At 39.4% G+C, this 21942-nt stretch overlaps 1 protein-coding gene across 24 annotated transcripts in view; it reads right to left on the reverse strand.

Moving 5' to 3' along the window:
- Positions 1 to 21942, reverse strand: part of HIVEP2 (HIVEP zinc finger 2) — a 183591-nt gene that overhangs the window by 71742 nt on the left and 89907 nt on the right. For all 24 annotated transcript variants that reach the window (XM_070506450.1, XM_070506434.1, XM_044769047.2 and 21 more), the window contains one exon: positions 7577 to 7689. The gene's annotated coding sequence lies outside the window, so the exon portion shown is untranslated. The remainder of the gene's footprint in view (positions 1 to 7576; positions 7690 to 21942) is intronic.

Raw genomic sequence — 21942 nt, forward strand, 5'->3', positions numbered from 1 at the left:
ACAACCATTCTAGTTCAGAACCTCATTACCTCTTGTGGAGACTATCCTGATAGCTTCCTCACCTTGTCTACACCTGGGATTTCTACCTCTTAATCTGTGAGGTGAAGTGAAGTATAGTTCTAAAATATAATCCAATCACGTCACCCCTTAGCCCAAAAGTGGGTAAAGGTTCTCCAAGGTCTACCAAACTGATGTGCTAATTACACATTCAAGGCCCTTTATACTCCCTTGTTCTCTCAGTACCTTCTGGAATTCTTCTTCTTTCACGCCTCCTCTTCACTTCTCAATGCCGTGTTCCAAACGTGCCATGCTACTTTTCCTTCCATGATGACACCCACACTATCCACCCATCTCTTTGCCTGCGTGGATGTAATTCTTTCTGCCTATCAAAGCCTTTCCTTCTTTAGAGCTTTCCTCAGGAAACACTTTCTGATCCCCAAGTCCTTCACCCCCATATTACCACAAGGAAATGCATATGATTTCTTTCTCCTCTGAATTTGTAACACATTTCATTTTTACATCTCTGAGGGCGCTACTCAAGCTTTCTTATATCCAAGTCAGGCATGTTCAAGTCATATCTCTCTTTTAGGTTTATAAGCAACTTGAAGCTAAAATGCAGACTTGCACATCATTGTATTCCTCCAACCACCAGAACACTAAATTGCATATGGCAGAAATGTCATAAATATTCATTGAATTTAACCAAACTAAAGCTTTTACAAATAGCCAAAAAAGCTCAGGTTCCATGTACGAACGATGAGGGCTCAAGCCAACTTAGTGTTGGCATCTGCGATGATTGGTGTTCTCAAAATTTCCACTGAAGACTGATGACAGAATCAAGCTCTGCTACAGTCAATGAATAATTTATTTGTGCACAAAACATTCTGTTAATGGAAATCTTTTTATGGCTCAAGATCTAAAATATATTTACTGCCCTATAGTTATTAAATGTTTGCTTTAATCATTAGCACACACGGTAATGGCAAATGATAATTACAGGATCATTATATGCTCTTACACTGATTTAATCAAGAGTATCTCTTCTGAAATTCAAAAACTCCTCAGTGGATGGGAATGGGGTGGATTACACTGGAACCAGCCAACTGATTGCTACCATCAAATTTAAGAACCTAAGGATTCTGTTGTGAGAAATATCAGCAATTGAGAGAACAACTTTAGATTCAAATGGCTGATACATTTTTTTTCCATTTTAGTGCTCAAGTGAAAATCCCCCTGCTTTCCTGAACTAGACTGCCTCCATTGAATACATCATAGCAAAGGAGAAGTGCATGTGTTCGCGCATTCCCTAGATTTTGCAGCCTGCCAAAAAATGTTCCTTCCCTGTGCTATTTCAGCAAGTCGTGAGATGACAATGATCATGTTCCTCAAAAGGAAAAGATAGCTATTTTTCCCCTAAGTCTTATTTTAGGAGGCTGAAAGGCACACTTCTGGCTGCTGTGAGTACTCTGACAAGTATACAAGTTCCTGAGGAGGTGCATTTGGGGGGAGGTTGGCAGGGGTAAAGTCGAGAAAACCTAAAACCATCCTAAGCTCTTGGGAAATATTTAAGGAGCTGGAAGAACAGCAAAAAAAGAGGAAGAAGGCTCAAGGCTTCCCGTGAATTCGTATTTCCAACTATAAACCCTCATGAAAAAGAAAAGTCAAGTGTATGCTGTTTATCTACTTTTATCTCAAACTCAACTGGTATATAATCAAATTCATCATCCTACTACCCAAACCAGCTTCTCTCTTTACTTCCTTTTTTCTATTAAAAGTTACATTCAAACTCCCAAGCTCAAAGCCTGTGTCATCATTGACAGCTTCCTCCTGTTCCCCACCCCCAGAAGTGCACACACAACCACACATACACACACAAACGCCTCCTATCCCCAATCAGGCAGTCCTACACTGGCTTCCTGCACACTCTCCCTCCTTCTATCTGTGTCCTGTCAATCCTTACTGCCACCACTCCAACTCAGGCCCCCGACAACACACAAAGTCGGGAGCTCAGAAGGTACTCGGGGCCTGACTGGCAAATCTCTAAGGGACAGGTCTAGGCATGACGCCCTTGTGTATATGGAACCCAGGGACAATCATCAGAGGGACTAACCTGTGCAAGTATCAGGAAAGCCTTAAGGAAAACACTTGGAGCTGAAAGTAGCCACAAGGGCGCCAAGATGCAAAACCTGAGGAGTGAGGAACTGAGGAAGAGACTGGAGGAAGGTAAGTCGCAGAGAATGCTCTGAACCTGGGATTCAAGTGTTCACTAAAGTTTTCTCAACAGTGCTCTCGTCTGTGATGAAGCGTGGGAGGAGAGGCAAAGGGCACGACAGGAGGTGACAGCTCTCGTGCGAATTAAGGCAACTCCCTCCTAAATGGCTTCTGTGCTTTCAGGGACTCTTACGCCCACTCACGGAACCTTCACCTCTACCCCCATGCCATCCAGCACAGCCCAGCCAGATTCAGCTTCCTAAAGTGCAGCTCACATTGCATCTCTAGTGCTCAAAAATTTTCAGGGGCTTCCCACCACCACAGGCCAAATTAAATGTACACCCTTAGTCCCAAAGTCAGACAATTGTGCTCCACAGGCATGTCACATCCACACCTGTATCTCCCAGGAAGCCATAACAATCCAAGGCCACGTTTTATTTTATCTTATTAAATCTCTTCAGAGGCCAATTGTTTTTGTTCCCACGGTCAAGATAAGGACAATAAAGTGTCCTTGTCAGGGGAATGGAGGGGTTTTTGTTTTGTTTTGTTGAGCAGGGAAGGGGACTGTCATTATTTTACTTTAAGAAGAATTTTTTGCATTCAAAAAGAACACTAAAAAACACATACATTTGTTCTTATGAACCTGCTCTGGATGTTTAATAAGTATCAGACTTGCTGATTCATCTCACTAATATGATTAAAATCAATCTGTGCTCAGGTATCAAGGTGCAGTCCCCAAAATGATTATTAAAAGAAAACTCATAACCAAATATTTTTATTAAATTCAACAAATATTTATTGAATATCTACTATATTTTCAATCACCATATTCAAGGTCGAAGAGGACACCAACAAAATAAAGTCAGACTCTTTGCCCTCAGGCCACTTACAGGGTGGTGCATGAGATAAAAATCTCACAGAACTACTTTAACACAAAAAGCAAGCACAAAAATACATACAAAGAGTGAAAAGAGAGAAGTATAAGTGTTAAGGGGATTCAGAGAGAAAATGAGATGAAACATGAAGATAAGTAATACTAAAATAAAGGAATTAACCAGACTCTGATATCAGGAAAGCACATTAACCAATAACCCAAATAGTAGATGAGGTAGAAAATGCAAAGTTAGTCTTTTGGCAATTCATGGATGAGAAGTCAATGTGACAGCAGATTCAAAAATAAAGATCTCCAACTGGGTGGCTTTGTCCAATATCCAATTTAGTAATTTATAGTGAAAACTATAATTGCCAAGGAAATCAGAACTCCAAAGGCCATTCTTGATCCATAAGGATGTTGCTTGGAGTTTAAGTGACTCTCAGAGCAGGAGGAGTGATGGGGTGAACTTGACAGTTTGTATCATCAAGGAAGGTAAAGATGCCTCCAAGATTCCCTAAAATTATGAGATCTGATTCTGCCCTCAAACTCCAGTATGGCTTCTGTTTCATGTATGAATCATATGAAACAGAATACAGTGACTGCCTCAACAAAGCTGGGATATTTGAACACTGTCGGTAACTAAACCGATGACCTGCTGGTGAATGACATGCTGTGAGACGTTGGGAGAGGCAGGGTTGAATTCTTGCTCATGACTAACTGGTGCTATAAATTTAAGCAAATCACTCAGTTGAAAACCCCTGAGCTTCTGCTTCCTGTTACACATAATAAAATGTGAGTAATATCTACATAACAGTCATTGCCTTAAATGAGATACTGTAACATGGAAGCCATTTGCAAACTGTAAAGCATTACGCAAATGGTAATTCACATCTTCATAGTAACAAGGTGTATGATTACCAAGTTCCATTGTGTAGGGTTTGTATGGAGAGTAAAAGATGAGAGGATCTCCTACACAGACATCCTATACCACAAGCTAAAGTAAGGAGACAGGAAGACAGACAGAAGGGAATACTATGAAATGATATAAAAGCAAGCCTCAGTCAGTTTTCAGATGGCTACAGAATGCTCAAGAAACAAAACATGCATTGCTCATACTGCTGGTTTAATTAATGTTCATGGATTGATGCTGAATAAATGAAGGGGTAAAGGTATTGAATACATGAATGAAGGAAGGTATAACCGAGTGAGGTGCTTGAAGAACAAAGTAGGAAGCATCAAGCTGTGTAGAAGAGGGTAAGAAAAGACTTTTGGAAAAATGAAAGCAGGGAGCCCAAGAAGTTCACAGTAAAGGGCTCCCTTCCACAGGCTCTAAGAGCAAAGGAAACAGCCGTCCCTGGAAGGAGTCGGAGTCCAGAGGTTTCACGTCAGCTCAGAAATCCTCAGTCATAAATTCTGATACCCTCTTCAGTTGCCTTAAAATACGAGGCACCCAAACAGAAGAACTGGATGTATCAGAAAAGCTAGAAAAATAACCCCATGCAAAAGGAAACATTCTGAAGGCTGCGATACATTGAAGCTCATAGGTCCACTCTGCACAGCAGGAAAAGTTATACCCGGTCATAGAGACCGGAGAGTAGATCTAATTTGCAACCTTATCAAATCTTTATAAGACCCACAAAAATATGTCCAAATAGAATAGATTAAAAGTTTTCCTCACTTTTATTTTCCATATTGGTATAAGTAATGACCCAAAAAAACACTCCAAAAACATATAAAGGCATATCAGAAGAGAAAGCAGCAGAGGGATGGATGAACAACGAATCTGGGGAAATCACCAAATGCAGCAATTTGCACAGAACATAGAATTACATATTTTGTGTTTCCTAAATTTAAAGTAAGAATTCAATAACTTCTGACTCCAAAAATTACTATCATAACTATATAATTCTCAGCAAATTAATTACTGCTCTGAAACCCAATTTCCTCATATGAATCTAGATTCTTAATTCTTACTTTAAAAAGATTAATCACCAACAGCACAGAACCTGACTAACAGAATATGCCCAATGAATGTTAACAATTTTCACCTTCCTTCTTATCTTTCCTCAGCTTAAAAAAAGAAATGTCACTTACATAATTCTTAAATAATTACAGCCAATGCATTGAGAATAGAAATCTGAGGACATGGCTAAAGATGCCTAGTCCAGCTAATATTGCCATAAAACGAATGATGTCAAGACCTGACAAAACCATTGACTACTTGAAGGAAAATGGTACTACATCAAAAGCAACATTATTATAAAGATAAAATAATTTATATTTATTGTCTTTTACAAAAAGTACCAAAAAAATGGATATAGTTCTTAATGGTGAGGGTTTTGCTTTCTTATTTTGCAAACTGTTTTCTATTTACTACCAATTTGGGGTGGGGAAAATTGGGCAAATTTAAAAAATTTAATATTTGAAAAAAATATTCTTGCTTGGCCTACTGCATATGGCCAGGTTGAGAGAGAAAGTCATGGAGAGGTTGTTGATTTATGTGGCATAGACCTCACGAAAACTTACCAATTTCATATGAAGTGTTTCTTTACCAAAATAAGTGTTTGGTTTAATCGAGAAAATGCACTCGTCTCTATGAGTTATGCCCACAATGACAGGCTAAAGAATTAGTCACGTGACTAATAAAATATAATACTGTTAAGTTTAAACAATGATTACACCGACTATTACCACTAGTAATCACCATAGATCACTGGTAGGTACCAGCCCCTACTACCTGCCAGGAGTTTAATCTTCACATAATCTTATGAATTAAGTAACATCCTTATTACACTAAAAAAATGTATTATTTTAAAACACAGTGACCCAATGAGCTGCCTTAACCAAAGGCGCCCACAACTCACACTGTGCGAGAAGCAAGGAGAACGCCAGATGCACTCAGTGTCCACACCATGTCCATTCTCAGGAGGCGCTGACGGAATAGTCTCCCAAACATAATTTAAATTGAGTCCCATCAACCCAAATGTAACTGTAACACTGTGGGGCACTTTGGGAATAACTGTAAAAGCCAACCTTGTGAGTAGACGGAAAATTAAATGTGGCAGACAAACACATTTAAGTTAGTGGTTCAGAGTATTAATTTTCATCTTCTAACGGCGATTATAGCTATTGAAGAAATTAAGGCTTTGCTTTTGAAACTTTTTTTTAACATTTCTCTTCCTGATGGGTTTTTCATCTAACTGCCTTATATCCCTTTAATTATCCAAAGATTTTTCCAAATGGCACCATGTGCCCATAACAATGGAAATTATTGGTCACAAATAAATCTTGGGTCACGAACCCTCCAGGCAGAATGAAAAGATTCCCGGGCTTTCCACACTTGCTATTTCTACATTCACTGGGTGCTCAAAAGCTACACTAACAAATCAAGTCGCAGGGCAGTGGCCTCAAGGGAAATTACTCTAGACACGCTAAGGCAGCTGTTGGCAGTGAATAAGCTATGCAACAGTATCCCTGAAAACCACCTCACCACATCACGTCTTAAGATGCCCACAGGTAAAGCAGACACTTGGTTTCGAAGTCGGCTTCCCAAATGATTAGACACTTGCTTCTCTCATTCGTTATCACTCACCAGGTTTTAAAATAGCTCCAGTTTATTCAGAGAATAATTAAGTAACAAGTTGCACAAGTTAGAATCATGAATAACATTTAGGATATCAGAAACTCAAGTCTTGTCGAATAGACTAGGAATGTAAAATTTTTCCCAATTTTTCTGTTACTGTGTAAAGAGTTAATTAAAGCATGAGTTTGCCTGGATTAAAAACAAATTACCAAACCCTAAAGTCAGTATCATTTAGACTTCTGATGCCAAAAATCTGTTTGACTGAGCAGGTTTACTACAGTGACATTTTAACAGTAGCCAAAGTCCTGTTCCCACTAAATTCTGTCTTGGCAGCACCAACAATTTGCTACAAGCCTAAACTCCTCCTGGGTAAGTGTTCTCTACCTCAAGAGCTTTCTGCAGCAACACAGTGCAACAAGGAAGTTGAATTGAACAAGTCCTTAAGATTTCTATTCTTACCACGGAAACTCAGCTTTCTGTAAAAAGAGAACGGTCTAAAATAAGGAGTTACTAATTTACTGAAAATGGTCATTATACCTTAGATTTGCATCTGATACAATACAGTACAGCTACACGCAAATATCTCACTAAAAGTATAATTGGATATTCTCACATTATCTCAAGATTACAATAAGCAAATAATCATTAAAATAGTAAATTAAAGGATCTGGTTTCAAACTATAAGTGATTACATTTTCTAATCTCATCTTCCTCATCAGGATAGTCCCATAAAAGTGGTAAGACTTATGAACATTTTCATTTAGATAGCATCCCAGACATCTTTCACAGGTTTTGAGGACCTCAAATCATTACTGTCAAAATATCACATAAAGCTAAGTATTTTGCTTGAGAGATTTTTCCAATAATTTTGAAATCAAGCCATATAGGAAACACTTGACTCAACTTACCCAGAGGCTGAATGTTAAAGTATTGGTTAAAGAGTGTTCCAACCAAATCAATTTGCTTAATTTTTCAAGTAGATCTGATTATCATTGTCTTTTAAAAAATTCAAAGACTCCACCTAATGAGGAAAGAAAAAGAAACAAAAAAGAATAATATTTAAACCAGAGTAGCATCATATGATCTATACATTAATAACACAGAAATCAAATCAAGATTATTACTATATCTTCTCCTAAGTTACTATGCTGTTTAAGACTACAAAACGACAAAAGCATCTGCCAACTAAATTAAATTTTCCACTTTGGGGTAAAATGAATGTTCAAGCATAGAGGAAAAAATAAAATAACACAAAAGTGTGAGATCAGAAGAGTTTATTTTCAGTGCTAATTGGCACATAGAAACGATGACTAGATAATGTCAGTTAGGATATGTGACATTAGAGATGAGAAAAAGATGCAACTGATTGCTTTGGAATTTGACTCATTGATTCTTATTAATTTATTGATGCAACGACAATGCATAGGTTGCAGTTCCTCAAAACTGTTAAGCCCTAGCTACATGCAATCTCTGTTGAGGAATATAAACTAATACCTAGATAGATCATTTGCAAAAAATTCACCAGCATGAATTTTCAAATCATTCTTAGAATGCTATACCCTGTCTCCCGCTCTGCAAAAGACTCGTAAACAGTTTAATTCGATTTATAAATAATATCAGTTCGTTCTACTCATTTTATCAGTAGGCGCACATTTTCTGAAGCTCGAATATTAAAATTATTATCTCAGTTCCAAGAGAAAGTTTGAGAGAAAGCAAGCTATATATCAACTGATGAGCTCCTAAAAGAAATGAGTTGCTGGGGGGTGGGAGTGAGCAGAGGAGGGAGAGAGAATATTGGACGGCTCCCAGCTACTCTTGAATATGGTACCCCCCAGGGCAGATTTAGTATGTTTTAAAATCCCAGAACATCAAACACAACTATATTCAAGTGAAAGTTCAAAAATCTATCCTAAGGCCACAAACACATGATTTTTACTATGCAATTTAGAATTAGGCACATACTGTTACTCCCCAATCCCACTATACATGTTAGAAAAATTAATTGATAGTTATCTCAGTCTAAAAAAAAAACTGTTAGAAGGTAGATGCTCAAAAAAAATCCAAAACAAACAAAACAAAAAGATTCCTAATAATGGAGAAGACAAATAGCAATAATTATATATACTAAGTAGAAATCCACAGTAGTCATGGGAAATATATTTTCACTTTCAAGACAACCTGTGTCTCGATTCTAGTCTTATTCCCATTTAAAAAAATAATTATTTAGGAAACTCATTTGGATATGATCTCAAAAGACTTCATTCACAGAGATAAATAGTTTTAAATATTATTCCAGGGTTCTCGCCATAAATATGACAAGACAAACGTCAAACAATTTGTTTATTTTAAATTATGCTGGATCAACAAATATAAGCACCTAAACAAAATGGTACAACACACACACTTTTCACATTTGAATATCGAGCAGCAAAATATTTTTGTACTTTTCCAGGCCTTTTTCTGAAAGAGTTACAAAGGTTCTTTCAAATAATGTTTGGTAGCTAGCTTCGTAATATCATCTCTGAATTCCTGCCATGATGGTTTTGTGCTGGTACACTGTTCAACAACTTATCTTTATGTTAGTCACTTTCCAAGAAAGAGGGAGGGCGCGTCCCCTCATAATGCAGAACGACTTGAAGATTCTTAAGAATCCTTTCTCACCAATTTTTCAACGTGTAACGCGAAACCGACCTGTCCCACAGTCTAGACCTACCATCCCTCTCTGTCTGTGTTTATTTCTTAGGTAGAGTAGTTTTCCTAAGTTATGTAGTTTTTGCCTCCTAAGAGGACTTAAATTTCTTGAGTGTGGCCAGTCACTAAGCCAGTATCTTAAAAGGTTTTTCACTTATAATATAGGAACTGTGCTCTAGTTTCAACTTAACTCTGCTTATCTGAGTGGTCAGCGATTTCAAATTACTTAGGAATTTCTCAGTGGTGGTATGGGCACCTCATATCAAACTTCAAAAGCATTACGTACAAAATATATTAGTTACCTATATGGATGATTCAGTTAAGTGACTGGCCCTAATTAGCACAGAAGATATGGATCTGTTGCCTGTGTAACAGGTAAGTTTCATGTGTACAAACCACAATACAACATTCTTTAGAAACGTCCATTTCCTTGGAAGTGAAGAACGACACCCGAGATATGATAATAGGGTCCCTGCAATTTCTGCACCATCGAGTAGTGCAACACCTCGCATAATTTTATTCCCTGCTGAAAGTAGTGGAGCTAGACATCCTTCCCTTCAATTTGTGTTTATTGCCTGCCTCACCACACCAGGACAGAAAAACACCTCAATCAGTGGTATTTTGTCTCCATCAGAAAATCTAACTACATCTGAACTTTGTTTTTAATGACATGGTCTAAACAATGGTGTAATTTATCATTAGCTAATGTTTGATCACGCTCCCCACCAATTGGTCTACTCCAGCTACCAATGTATAACAAATCAGATGGCCAGGCAATGCGGGATTTGAATGACTTTCTGCAGGTGAATGGTTTACCCCATATAGTATACAGGAATCACGCTCCCTGAGGGGACCAGGACACTCCCCAGGAGCACTTTAGCGTCCAATCTGTTCCAACAGTGAACACAGTAAATTAGTCCTTTCTGGAGCACTTTACAGTAGGAAATGGGACCCTGGAGTCAGCTCGTGAATTATAATGTCTTATAGCCCTGGACTACTCCTTTATGGCCATCAGACACCCTCCTTTATTGAGGATGAGACTGAGGCCCAAAAGTCACAGTCACTTACTCAAGGTCATGTAACTAGCAGGCAGATTTCTGACCAGTGTTCCAGTGAGTTTCTTTGCCTCCCACAGGCAAAAGTTCAATAATATTTAGGAGGAGTTTATTGAGCATCGACAACATTAAACATGCTTTTCCATTTAGGATGGGAAGGAAATGAGTGCAAAGTGAGTGAAAACAGACCCACAAACACCATAGGCTCCATGCCACCCTCCTCATCATGGTTAGAATCAACTCGCTTCTTTGCAACCTAGCAAAAAACTGGCCAAGGAGAATAAGGAAACTAAAAACACCTTGTGACTGTTACATACCAAGAGATCTTCATATATTTTGGCAGAGCTCCAAAATAACATCTGGAAAGCAGTGCCCTGATGGCCAGAGTTAGTTGCTCTCCTTAGCCATTTATATTATTTTCTCCCTACTTAGTCATTTATATTATTTTTCCTTATAAATACATAACATTGAAGATAACTTTGTGTGTGTGTGTGTGTGTGTGTGTGTGTGTGTAAGAGTGGCCCTGACCTAACACCTGTGCCAATCTTCCTCTCCTTTGTACATGGGGCATTGCCCACAAAATGGCTTGATGAGTGGTGAGTAGGTCCATGCCTGGGATCCAAACCTGCAAACCCTGGGCTGCCAAAGCAGAGCTCGCAAACTTAACTGCTGCACCACTGGGCCAGCCCTTGGAGACATTTTTAACCAGAAAAATACCCTTAATCCCACCACCCAAACACAATTATTTTCACTTTTTAAAATTTTAATCTAGTATTTATTTTCCCTTATGAAAGCATATTTTCACATGCATGCCCTCAGAATGTACACATAATTATGCATTCTAATGTTTTAGTTTAACATTTCACAGACGCATTTTATATTTCCATGTAGTTCACACAGTTCTCAGTTTTACTCGCCACATAATATTCCATAGCTTTAGCATGCTTAGCCATTTCCTTAATCACTCCTGTATGTGGGAACGTTTCAGATGTTCTCATCTATTTTTAACACAAGGGATACTATCTTTTCCTTAAAATATTAACAGAAATAGGATTAAATCAAAGGGTATGAATATCTTTGCAGACTTCACATTATAGCCAAATTCACATCAAAAGATTGGAAATTACCTATAAAGCCACCAGTGATATATGAGCATTCCACCTTCACCAAACTTCCTCACCATCCTGTGACTAAATTTTTTTGAGGCTTTATTAAATGTAAAATGGTACTTCCAGATTGCTTTTTTATTTTAATGGTGACCATAATTACTTTCCCATTTAAAAATAATTTTATTAATTATTAACTTTACTGTCTTTCATCTTTAATGTAAAAATTATCTATTTATATAATTTGAATGCATTTACGTCCTATTTTTTCTTAAGAATTTCAATGGCCATTTAATATGATATACATATTAACTGTTTTACAAATTGTCCTTTAAGTTTATTTTTAGATATTTAACCATTTAACATATCTGGCATATATTTGGATCCATAGTGTGCGGTACATATTCAGCTATTTTTGACAAATTCAAAGTGATCCACAATACTATTTACTAAGCTTGTGATACCATATTTTACGTATACATTGTATTACAGTGGGTCCATTTCTGGGTTCTCCATTTTGTTACGTTGATCTACACATTTAAAATGGAACGTTTGTTCAGACCAAGTAAACGTTATGTGACTGGCATTGTGAGGTATTTTCCATGTGCGTTATCACGTGAGCCTGGTGTGCACCTGTTAGGCAGTTTGAATTACTGTCGCTGTCTTTCCAGTACGTCTGAATCCACAGTGGGGCGAGATTCCACTCCTTGTCCTCTTTTCTCAAACATTCCTGATACATATTCCTCATGTGTACGTGTACACTTGTGAAATTCTCACCCATTACTCCCAGATCATATTACTTGATTAAGTGTATTATCTGCCCTCCATATTCACCCATACCCCAAACACATTCCCATTAGGAGTTTGAACAGAATTGTGTTGAATCACATACATAAGAATCTTTTCAATATTTTGTATTCCCATGTAAAAAAGAAAACCATAGTATATCATAATGCATCTCTACATTTATTACATTTAACTTTTATATTCAATAAACATTTACATTCTACAAGTCTCCAGGTTCTGCCTGTCCTCATTTCCATTTCACTTGCTTAGAAATACTTCATTCCTCAGGTCCAGCAACTAAATTGTGTTAATTCCTCACAAAGTTCCCTGAGTAATATCCTTTATAAGCAGGCGAACACCGATTAAACAGAAGACAAGTATTTTAAGTCTTAATGGCCTCAACAAAAATGAAATTAACTCTATGTATGCAACACAAGCACCACAAAATAATATCCCATGCAACCAGTTTATTTTCTTAGCATATTTACAACACAAAGCCCTGAGTTCATTTAAAAGACGGCCGAATGGCTGGGATTACTTAATACGCCCCCTTCGCTCCCTCCCAACCAACGTCTTTTATGTCTGCCATCTGTGAAATAGGTTTGGATTCAAAGATAGTGAAAAACAAACAGAGAAATGTAAATGACTTAAAATTATAATAAAATATTTTAAGCTTAAGTTTGACGGAGAAAAGTCTACATATTGTCGTACATGTTAATTAAATCCATGTGTTTTCTTATCCGATTTAACAAATGTAGGTACTCTCAAGGAATCATATTTTACAAAACCGATGTGGTACATGAAGAATTCTAGTCACTATGGTGAAAGGAAAAAGAGGACAAATAGAAGAAACAGGAGGGGAAAAAAGTCAGAAACATCTGTGTGAAGGTCGTCCAAGAAGGGCGGAAGCTGTTTTCATCCACACTTTGAAAGTCACACTCTGTGTCAAGTTGAGTGAAAGCCTGAGCAATGTGCTTCTCCACCTTCCCGGAAGAAAGAAACACAAAGAAAATGTGGCAAATATTTAATCCAAGCCTCGTTTCCTGAAAGACTGCAAGATGCCCACAAACTTTCTTTCCCAGAGTTCAAAATAGCAAGCTGAGTGGGTGTAAGCACTTCAAGCGCAAAAAATATAAAAATAAAAAAAATAATAATAAGGTAACTAAGGAAAGGAAATCATCCTTTTTTGCTCCTCAGTTTGAGACTTTTAAAAGAAGCCATTTCAAGGGATTTTAATGATTTGGATCTAGTGGTTGTCTTGAATCATTATACGAATACAGTCCTGATGACTTAAACAGGGCCTCTGGCCACTTTTAAACTTTTTCTTACCTTTTCTATGTTAAGACTAAATTTACAACCTCATTGTCACAGTAAGAGCAGGCAACTTCATTCTGCTACAACCAGACTCTTAAATCACTCCCACACCACACTGGCGTAAAGGGAGAGTTGCAGGTTCACCGGGTCCTTCCAGGGAGAGGGAGCTTCCTCAACACGGCTATGAAAACTTTAACAACGTGTGTGAGTCACCAGAGGAGCTGGTTAAAATGTAGATTACGATTCTGCAGGTCTGGGTGGGGGCCAACTTGTTCAAGTTCCCCAGTGATGCTGATGCACGGGTCTGAGGCCCACACTTTGAGAAGCAAGGCGGTAACAATGATTTACTCATAGCTAGACAACAGAAGTAACAATCAACCAATTAAGAACATTGGCAAGGTACCTAACACAGTGCTAATTGTTACAGGAGACAGTAAAGTATATAATAACATAAGCTCTGAACCAACACATAAAAAATTATTCTTAAAAAATTAAGTGCTAATTGCTAAAATGCGTGGTGACGACTCTAATAATGGAGTCCAATAATGGATCTAATAATGAAGAGGAAGAGTTCAGCAACAGCTAGAATAATGGCACATGGTTTCATAGAAGAGGTCGGACCTGATAAGGCCCCAGGTTGGGAGGATGTGGACAGAGAAGGAGCAGGAACCAGAAAAGGAAGTGTCTGGAGTTTCAACATGGGAAAACTACAGTGCACCTCCTTGTGGCTGTAGATATTACCATTTGAAGCTTTTTTTCTCCCAAGGTCCCAGCACATAGTTGTATATCCTAGTTGTTAGTCCTTCTAGTTCTTCCTCGTGGGAGGCCACCACAGCATGGCTTGTTGAGCTGAGCAGTGTGTAGGTCCAAGCCTGGGATCAGAACCTGTGAACCCCAGGCCACTGAAGCAGAATGCACGAACTTAACCATTATATGACCGGGCTGGCTCCTCATTCAAAACTTTTCACCAGAATTCACTTTTAGCCAGATGAAGGGAGCTTCTGACCTTGTTTAATATTTGTAGGTTTGGGAATTATAATGCTGCTCCAGGGCAGTAAAGAAACAGGCAGTTTTGTCCTAGTCTTATGCAGATTTTCTCCATTGGCAACAGCAACAGTGTTAGTGACATTTTAGGTTTCAGCCTGGTAGCACAAAATTACCATTTTTGTATATATATTTATGCATCCCTTTGATTAACATATGTCTCTAATGATTAACAATTTTAACAGCATTAGAATATAACTTTTCACTACAATAGAATTAATAATCTTCTGTTATCCAGAGTGTTTGAATTTTACTTTTATAAAAATGAACACTCTTTTCTCCTATAAGATACTTTTGGATGGCACATGCCCACACAACACCCTCGGCTCCAATATTATTCTTCCCTTTCCTCCCACACTGGCTGACAATGGGAAGAAAACACATCCAGAAACAGAATGAAATTATTAATGAATTATACCTTCGTTTTTTTTAATCTCCTTAGGGAGCTTTTCCTGTGAGCCCACAATATGTTGGATATATTGCCCAATGGAATGAACAGAAAAGAAACAGAGGATTGCAAAGGTCCAATAAACATGAAAATTCAATCTCAACTTTTTTTTACTGAAGAAAATTATAGGGAAGTGAGGATACCTATAAGCTGCAGGAGGGAAAGGAAGCATTTGAAAGAGAAACAGTACATTTTAGCATTCCTGGGTCAAGTCAACAATCTCACTGAGTTCCGGTTCCGTCTTTGGAAATATCAACTTCACTACCCTATTGTAAGCAGAGAGAAAGGATATATGGAATACTTGCATATATTACATTTCATGTCAAGGTTAAATGCTATGACTATGGTTTAACCACAGCTACCATCCCTTCCACGTTTCTGTCCTACAAGACTTCTTGAGGCTTGCTGGAAGACAGAATTTAGACAGTGGATTATGCCAAATCTCTGCAATTTCAAAGCATCTACACTTGAAGATCCCAGCCACTTGCATCTCTAGAGCTGTGCTAAATAAGGCTGTGGTATTCAGGATGCGCCAAGAGAGTTACCTACCCCCCCAATCTAATACACACTCACGTGCAAAGACTCATGAATGACAAGAAAAAGATCTTAATATGAGGGTGCTAACCTGTTACCCGTGAATGGCTGCCAGGCACTCAAGAGAATGCAAACAGGCTTGCCCCAAAAAGACCCCGAGAGGCTCGTCTTCTGCAAGTCTCTTCCCCTTTCTACTCTGAACCTTTCAGGTGTCCTCCCCTAACTAGGTCACGGGATCATGCGGGCTGCACTCCCCAACAACTGCAAAAACAACCTTCTTCATACCAGGCTGCCCAAAATGAAAAGTGTTCTCATTAGCGAAAGAATTACTTTATGAAAACAAGCCAAACAAACAAAAAAAAACCTGGGACATTATAAAAACTTAATACAAAGAGACAAATAATGGTTGGTGAAAGATGTATTTGGGGAATGGGTTTTACCAGAACAGAAGCAAGAAACTGCTCCTCCCGGAGCTGTGCCACTACTGATCCTATTCAGACACAGTGCACGGGGCTGTGTCACTTGAACTGGAGCAAGGTATGATCTGCTTTCAGCTTTCTGAGGCGATTTCTATTTGAATCAAATTGGCCCTTCTGAAAGCAGATCATCAATGAGTAATTCTCTCTTTCTTTCTCTCTCTCTCCCCCTCTGGTTTGTTTGAGTCTGGGCTTTCGGTCAGCTATAAGGCAGAGTCTCGTTTTTCCTTCCTCAGCATCTGTCATTACAATCCTCTGTGCTTACTCGTCCACCTGCTTTTAGAATTACCCATCAATATGACTAGAAGTTCTGAGAGTTAGATTTGCAACAGCACAGACTTCTAACTACAAGCCTGGAACCACGGCAGACATCAGTTCAGTTAAGAAAGATTTCCGGAGCCAGAATTATGGTCCTCACTAACCAGGCTGCCAGGCTAGATCAAGTGAAGGTCAGCGCTGTGTCCCCAGAGGAAGCTGTTGAACTCGCCGGGTCGGTTCCCCTGAGCCCTGCCAAGGAGGCCCTTCAGACTGACAGCCGACCTGGCAGAGCCGGTGTCTTCCCCTGGCTGGGAGGCCCTGCCCCGAGGACAGGCACCAAAAGCCAGCAAGGCAAAGCTGAGTGGCTGGGGGCAGCCACTTGGGGCCGACACAAAGGCAGGCTCCCTTTGCCATGGGAGCGTTAGAAACCTCTGACGATGACTTGGGCTGTAGAAATGTATACTGCGGGACAGGACATCCCTCCTGGCACTCTGGGTGAGCACTGCGCAAGCCAGGGCAACTACAGCCTGGCCCCAGGACAGCCTGCTCCGCACATCAAAGCCGGAGGCCCCGGGAGGCTGGCGAGCGGCCAAAGACGCAAAGAGCAGCAGGGGAGTGTGTTGCCTTAGGACAATGGCAAACTGGGACGTGGTGGAGTCTGAATTCCAAGCACTGGGGAGGTCTGCTCAGAGATCTTACCCTCTCATGCCAGGCTGTGATTTAATTTCCTTTGCAGAAAAAAAAAAGGAAAAAGAAAAAGAAAAGAAAAGAATATACATTCCCAAGCCTTCTGTCTGCAAAAGCAGACAGCACAATGTGAGCTAACGGACTCTGGTCATTTTCAGCTCACAGCCACTGTCTGAAACAATACGGGAAAGTGCGAGGTGACACTCTCCTGTTCATCTTAACAGGGCATTACGGCTAAGGGGTAATTAGGATCATGTAAATGCAAACATCACTGTTCTATTGCTGATATCCTCCCAGATACTTCCCATCAATTCTGTTTAATTACAGAAGCACTGCACGTTACTTAGACCCTGACAGCTTGGTGTATTGGACAGGACACAGCACGCAGTCTCGTTCTGGGTAAGGAGAACTTGAGATGAGCCATGGAACCCTCAGTCGCAAAGATGACTCAGCTCTAGGATTTAGAAGGTCCTACCTGGAAAAGTTTACCCACTTGCTCAACAGAAATGGAGTTAGTTTGGGAATCATCTTCTCCTCCTCACTTTATTTTACAGCTTTTTGCAAAAAAAAAAAAAAAGTAAAGAAAACAAACTAAGAAAAAAAACGTCTGTAAGAGAGTAAAGGAAAAATGCATCAATCACTCTCCCTTCCATGGTCTTGAAATGCGATTCCTAGGGACCAGGATGAATGTGGTGAGCGTCCTGAAGCCTTTCGGGAAGCAAGTGTCAGGAGAAATACGGCACCCTCAGGCCACTGAAGTGACAGGGTGCCATGAGCAGGAGCCATGTTGCATACATACTCACCAGAACAGAGAGGGCCTGGTGAGTCTCCTTTCAGAGGAAAGGAATACGAGTTGAGGGCACTCAGCTTTAGTCCACCCTGTACGTCAGGGGTGTCCTTCCAGCAGCACACGCCTATTCAGGCAGCGGCGTGTCACAGACCAACATGTCATCCACGGTGGCACGCAATGGGTGGGATACATCCAACGCCTTGCCAGTCCGTGTGGGGAAGGCCAAGGTACAGAGTTTTCCTTGATTGCATAAAACGTAGAGCTATTTTCAGCTTCTGAATCATCGTTCTGGCTCTTTCACCAGTCCTAAAGCGATATTACAACCCTTTAAAAATATCTTTTCTATTCAATTTTCATTTATTTTAACATCAGCAAACACTTAAAATATTCCTGAGAAGTTTCAAAAAGATGAAACTATGAAAGAACTAAGAAAAAAAAAAAAGACCAAGAAGAATTTTACAAATATTTGCAATTTAAAATGGTCATTCTTGCAATGGGAGTGGGTCAGCCCCACACTTTCTTCTGTTATCTTCAACCTCTTTATAAAAGCCTGGACAACTAACACTTAGCAGGACTTCAGTGTCTGAGGACACAGATCAATTTTGTTTCAGTCACACTTCTAAGACGTTGAAGAGAAACCTTCAATAACAGAAATAAAAAAACTGTTAACTGATATAGGAAGAACCTTAGCTATTTCTGTAATAATTCCACTGGGATTTGTGCTGGATGTTATAAAAACAGGATGTTTTGTTTGTTGTTCCTCATAAAAGACTACCGAACCAGTATAAGACTACGAAATACATCAAAACTACAAATCTATGTGAGGATTGCTGGCATTAAAAAACAAGATGGAATTTTTATTCGTGTATTTAAAATTTTTGCTCAATGTGGGATGACCTCCGGAAACATGTTTCTTGTTTTCACAAACGCCAAAAGGGAAACAGTTACATAACATAATTCTGCGGTGGTCCAGCATCATAACACAGAGAACTTAATCTTAAATACAGGACAGTCACAGAGAAGTCTTCACTGCTAAGACTTCTAATTTTTAAAATTACCACGGATTAATCCATGGTAACTAGATACCTGCTCCATTTAGTTAGAAGCTAACCCTAACAACACAAGGACGCCAATAATAAACTTTTTCTAATGTTAATTCAATGCAAGGTAATGAAGTTACTGGCACCAAAGGATGAAATTAATATTAGTGGATTCAGAGATAATTTTAATGGGTATGTCTAGCACACCCAGATATACAATCTTATCTGCGAGTATGGGCAGGAAGCGGGGAGACGGAGGGGAAAGCAAGGGTTATCACCTCTGTTAACGAAATCATGATTTTTCACTGCTCTCTCCTTAAGTAGACAGAAGTGTATATATCATCCCCGTATCCCGACCCACAAGAGCCCTATTTAGGAATGAAGAATAAACGGGGAGAAAGTGTATCTAGGAAACAATTGCACCTAAATATTTTCCCAACTAGATAGTTGAGCTCTGCTCTGTTCATTCAGGTGCTTTTTGAAATAGCTGGTAAAGTCACTTCAAAAACTGCACCTGCTGCCACCATTCCATGAAGGAGCCTCCGTTCTAGCCAAGTGAAGCACCGGGTCGACCAGGTCCAGGAAGGAAAGAAAGGCTTCCCCTCCCTTCTGAAGCCTCAGGGGCCACATCTAATCACCAAGGCTGATGGTTTCATGTCTTACAAAACTATAAAACAAGCCTCTTTAATACTTAACCACTTACAAACTTTTCTGCCTAGGGAAATAAAAGTTTTGCGTCCTATCTCAATATCTCTGATTTACTATTTCTGTCATCTGCTCACATATTCAACAATAATTTATCAAGCATCCCTCACACCCCAGGAACTGTGTGGCATCAGAAGGCACACAAACGTGTTTTCTAACCACCACGAATACCTGGCCTGCAGGTAGAATGTGAAGCGCTGTGGTACAAGTGACAGTGGGCCCCGCAAGACACCAAGCGGAGGTATCAAGGGAGGGCTAAGAGTGGAGACACCTGAAATGGATCTGGCGTAATCAGCAGCAGCTTCTCAGGCAGACAGAGAGAAAACCAAGTTTGAGAGGAAGTAAAGTACATTTGGTTTTAGAACAAACTAGGTTTGAGGTGCCTTACAAACATTCAGGCAGAAATGTCCAAGCAGACAGTTAGACATATAGATATAGAACCTGAAGAAAGAAGTGAGCTAAAAATCCAGCTGGGAAGACCTCCAGCATCATCAGCTTCTAGGGTGACACTTGAAAGGACCGGCCTGTGTAAACAGTGTGGGAAGCTACAGAGGGTAACGAGCCCCAGGGCTGCACATTGGGGAAAGCCACAAAGACTGTGTGTGGAAGCGTGGAAGGGGCTGAGAACAGAGGTGGGGACCAGGTCACAACGTCACAGAGCCAAGTGGAGAAAAAATGAAATAATAAACAGAGTCAAACGCAAATCAACAATAGGTCAAATTAAGTCAAAGACCTAAAAGATTTCACCGAATTTCAAGACTAAGAGGTTATGATATTCTTTTCTAAAGCAGGGGATCAAACCATGATGCAGTCAAGATAGGTAATGTAGGAGCTAGAAAAACCATGAGGATTATTGGTTTTAGTTTGTTTACTTTCAAAATGGAAGACATTTGAGCATGTTTAATTTTCCAAGTTGAGAGACTTTTAATAACTATGGTCCTGAAAAAAAGAAATGTCCTAACAAGATTTTACTGGATTAAATTTTGGCCACAGTGGAGAGACATAATTATGACTTGACTGCGTTAAAGTAAAATTTCAAATTCTCAACAATTAACTAACCACTAATATTGACTTATTCATTTGGGGAGCCAAAAGGAATCAGTAAGAAATCACACAAAACTGGAGAAATCGTAAAAGTAAACCTACTAAAAGGCAAAAGTAAACTCTGATCAGAGAATTTTCAAACTGAACAAAACTTTACAAGTTCATCCACTTAAATCCCTTATTTTAAAACAGACTTTAAATCAATGCAATGAGAACAATTCCTTTGGGAAATATCAAAACCAAATTTACATTGTGTATGATGAAAGAAATTGCTCATGACAAGGAGGAGCCACAAAAGTCCCCTGTTTCAGAAACTTTTATCAGTTGTATTCAGCCATCTCAACAGGAGGCAATTCCTGAGTGGCCAGCGAGCGCACCAGGAGACTTTGTGAAGAGACCCCTAAGGACTCCCCGACCTCTCACAGCCTCAGCAGCGAAGGACGAGACCCGTGCTGCTCACGCTGCTCAGGCTGGGGTCGTGCCCCACACTGCTCTCACCTCAAAGTCACGACACGACAAGGAAACGTTTGAATTGAAAGGAGTAAACAAGAAATTATACCAAGTGAAAAATGTTGGTTTTACAGTGTGATGGTTTGTGTTGTATGATTATAATTGAAAATCCAGTTTTATTCATCTAATGAAAAATCAGGAAAAAAGTGCTTCTTTAGAACTTTGAAAATGACATAAAATGGGTTCCAGAGAAATAGAAAAATAACAGAAGCTCTTTCATACTTCTTTTACAAGTTTTCCAGCTCCCTTTGTCTTTATGTTTTAAATAAGAGATGAGGCGGAGGAGAATGTCAAGAGGAAGCATCTTTATCAGGCCTGAAATAAATCAGGTCTGGTAATAGGATTTGGCTCCAGACCATGAGTGGGGTCCACCTGCCCTCAGTCTGGCAGGACTTAGGACTGAGGCTCTTTCATATGTAGATGCCAAGCATTATCCAATTTCTTTAGAAGATGTAGCAGATAGTCTTATGGCAGCCAAGACTGTTTAGATTACTCTGATTTTCATAAAAAGGAAGCTTAAAAGTTCGGGCCTACTGAAAACATTAAGAAGATGAAAGCTCTAGAAATAGTAATGGAGTCTGAAACAATCATCACATAGAACGATAAAAATCATCAGCATTTACTGTGTCTTTGTGCTCCAGCACTGTGCTAAGTGATTTGTATGTATTTTCTCATGAAATCTTTTACGAGGCAGGTGCTATTATTACCTCCCTTACAGAGGACCTGATGCCCCAAGAGTTTATGGAACTTATTCATGGCCTCACAGCCAGTGTTGAAAATGGTTTT

Source organism: Equus asinus, chromosome 1 (assembly GCF_041296235.1).
Source record: "Equus asinus isolate D_3611 breed Donkey chromosome 1, EquAss-T2T_v2, whole genome shotgun sequence".
NCBI lineage: Eukaryota > Metazoa > Chordata > Mammalia > Perissodactyla > Equidae > Equus > Equus asinus.